Genomic DNA, 3,605 nt, shown 5'->3' with positions numbered 1-3,605 from the left:
GGCACAGGACACACATAACTCATGGTGGGTGTCGAGGTCAGATCCATCTAATGGGAGCCAGACTCCATTTTTCCTTGTTTTTGCAGATTGAGTCCATCCGTGGGCACAGCTGTATCAGCCTCAGGGCACTCTGGATTCATCACCCTGCTCCAGAGCAATGCCGCCACCCTCATCCAGCAATGAAGGGGTGGAACGCTATCATGATGGGACTGCTAGTTGTTTGCTATTGTATGACTAATGTGGAGCATTTCCATGCTCCCACACCCCAGATTCCACCCACTGCCAAGGCCTCAGACATGCTGGGATACTAGGAGCACCCAGCTGCAATTGAAGAAGTGCAAAACTGGCCTTTCAGTCACTGGTGGTGGATTGTGGACTGGCAAGGGGAAATCTGTCAATGTTACTGTGGGGCAGGGTGGTTGCTCAGTTTCCTCCCATATGCCAGGATCAGGAAAAATGAGTGTGGGACAGGGGGAGATTGTTGTGGTTTCTTCCAATGGCCCTGGTGCTGTTACATTCTGCCTGAAGTTATGTTGCCCACCCCAGGTCCCAATGTGACCACTACTGCAACCCCACCTGCAGCTCTAAATTCTACAACCACCCAGAGCCCAAAAAGGTGACCAAAACCTCTGATCCCACCTCCATGGGAAACGATAGCTCCAGCGGTTCCCCTGCCCGATGATACTTTGGCACAATGGTGTACAGCTCACCAAATACACTGGTCTTCCAGGTATAGCAAGGTACTATGGTGGTTTAAAAATGGCTCTTATGCTGTCAAGTGGTGGTCCATGGAATGGGAAGCCAACACATCCCATGTTCTGGATATTTTGTGGTTCCGCCATATGGATGAAGGGGGGCACATTCACAGAACTGAATATACAATAGCCGCATATCACCAAACAGTCTGGGAAAGTCTGCAGGGCACAGCCCTAGTCAACCCAGAAGAACTGGCTGATCCCATGGGGGGCACCATGCCAGAATCATTTTTGCAAGATATCCATGCCATAGTGGTACCTGGACAGTGTGTGTTCAAGTACACAGATGGAGATTCACTCCAGCAGATAGACCAACCCCATTGGGAAGTTTACCAATCCCAGAGACAAGAAGGGAAATGGTTAAGCACTCAAACGGGAGACCCCCTGTCCATTTTTTGCATTAAGCAGGGATGCACAATGTTAATCAGAAAGGAGCCACCACAGGTGTACCTGCTGCCTCGCTTGTCTAATGTCACCCCATGGTGGAGGTCCCAGACCAGAGCTCCAGTTCTCCTTAATGTCTCCTTGTTAAATGCCCGTATCACCTTTAACCCTGAGCAATGGTTTATCAGAACAGCAGTCCCCAACTGCTTTGCCAGTGCCTGGTTGGCAGAGAATATGTTGCGCTGGGCTTGGCCAACCATTTTCCAACCTGCAGCCCAACAGCCTCCAAGCACCCAAAAGAAAAGAGGTATCCTAGACCACGTATGGAAGGGGCTTAATTTGGCCATGGGAGTTTGGAACATAGATAAATCTCAGAAAAACACCCAAGGAATCATGGATATACAACAAACCATAGGTTTGATCACTAAAGGGGTTATGATTGTAATGCATGCAGCCTTTCAAGCTGATGCTAATCAAACCTGGAGCACTGCGTGTGCCCAAGTGCAGCTTTCACTTAACTTTCACTTCTCCCAGGTGATGAGAGATCTCAGACACAAAGAATGGCCTGCTGGCTTAGAGCGCCATGGACTACCCCCAGTTTTGACCCAATGGTTAGTTTACCGAGACACATGGAGCACACGATGGGAGGGGTGTAGCAAGACAAAATGTTTTTTTGTTGTACATGGGGTAGCAAATGGCACATGGTCCACTTGCTTTTAACAACAGGACTAGGGGGAGGATGTATGTCAGACTGAGATTTACATCATCCCATTTTGGGAAATTATAACCCCGGAAGGCCCCAAGTATTTAGCTCAATCCCTGGTGTACCCTGTGTATGGCATTCTAATAGGCTTGGGAACTTTATGAAGGGGCTGGCCCAATAGTCCCCCCAACATGTTTTGTACAACACCCCTACCAAAGATTCCCTATATTACCCTAGTTCACCAAGCTTGTTGGGAAGGTTCTGGCCACTTGTACTATCCCAACAGTACATTTTGGACCTCCTGCACCAGCTGCTGTGCAGAAGCTCAAGTTTTTCAAGGAGCATCAGATACTTTAAATGTCCACAGCCAGGAAGCTACTTTAATGTGGCCAAAGACCCAACTAGGAAGGTTCACCCTCAACCTAAGTCTTCCAAAATCCTGGGTTCAAAATGTAGACATGCCCCACCTAGAAGGGTGGAATGAGGTAGCAGCCTACATAAAAAAATTGCTTGAAGACTCCAGGAAAGGTAAACAACTTGCCCTCATAGACCAAGAGGGAGGGCAAATTATTAAATGTGCTACTAACATTCCCCCATCATGTAAGTGGTATGAAGTAGCCTGTACTGTACAAATGTATACCTTCACTAAAGGTGCTCCCTTTCCTTGGTTTGCACTAGTAATAGGTTTAACTGTAGGACAAATATTGCTCAATATAATCCTTAGATGTTGTTGTTATAAAATTGGTCCTGTGGAAGAAATCAAACTTCGCATTGTGGTTGAATCAGAACTGACAGAGCCAGCTTTTCTTTATTTAGGGCTATACTGTGATCACAGGGAGAATTCCATACAGCAAGAGGAATCACCCACTTGTCTGTTTCAAAGGATTTCTCACACTCTCTAAGTTTACAAGCATATTTATACTTAAGACAGAGAAGGAGGAAAAAAATACAACCTTGGAGAAACAAAACAATAGTAAATTACACAGACATTTAGGAAGTTTACTTAAACAAAATATTTGTGCACAGGACAATATATCAAGACAGACCATGGCATGCAAGATTTCTTATCTCAGAACATTTAACTGAAATAAGCAGTATCAGCCTTCTGGTTTCTGTCTGTTTTTCGAGTCAAATAGGTCAGAAGCCCAATTAAATTACTCCAACAGTCCTCGTGTTTATGCCAAAATAAATGGTGTTGCTTGTACTAATGTTACATATGCTGCCTGGCAAGAGTCATATTTGTAAAACAATTGCAGATGCTCCAAGAAGCAAGGGGTGGATTGTGATGGCCAGAACTAAAGGGGTTAATAAGCAAATTATAGCAAAAAAAAATTGCTTCTTGAGAGCATCTAGCAATGACATAATAGTTCATATTAGCTAAAGCAAAGCTTGCAAGATTGTTTCCTGCAGACATATCCTGTCTGTCATAAGTATAACCGTAATGTTAAAATTAACTGTCTATACCAATCATAAGACTAACATGGGGCCCAAGAAGCAGAACTAGAAAACAAAACTGCAAACTTTAGCTGACCTAACAGTTCTTTCTTAAAGGTCAGTAAAAATGACAAACCTGACCACAAGGGGCAGAGAAAATTCTAATCTCAGACTCCAAAGTGATGTGGTGTGATTTGCTTATTGGATAAACCCAAATTTAGGCAGTAATCTTTTATGATAATTTCTAACACCTTTTAACCCCATAGGGTAACAGCTGTAGGGTAAGATTATAAGTGGCTCTAAAGCCAACAGATTAGCATAGGACAAGA

The 3,605-nt window shown here is 44.5% G+C and overlaps 1 long non-coding RNA gene across 1 annotated transcript; it reads left to right on the top strand.

The window, feature by feature from the left end:
• Positions 1-2,354: 2,354 nt before the first annotated feature.
• Positions 2,355-3,150, top strand: LOC109287286. Its single transcript, XR_002094815.1, has 2 exons — positions 2,355-2,591; positions 3,009-3,150. It is a non-coding gene; the product is annotated as an uncharacterized LOC109287286 (long non-coding RNA).
• The last annotated feature ends 455 nt before the right edge of the window (positions 3,151-3,605 follow it).

Source organism: Gavialis gangeticus, unplaced genomic scaffold (genome assembly GCF_001723915.1).
Source record: "Gavialis gangeticus isolate Ggan-Ray unplaced genomic scaffold, GavGan_comp1, whole genome shotgun sequence".
Classification (NCBI taxonomy): domain Eukaryota; kingdom Metazoa; phylum Chordata; order Crocodylia; family Gavialidae; genus Gavialis; species Gavialis gangeticus.
The sequence above is the reverse complement of the archived record's forward strand: the minus strand, read 5'-3'. Positions and strand labels throughout refer to the sequence as shown.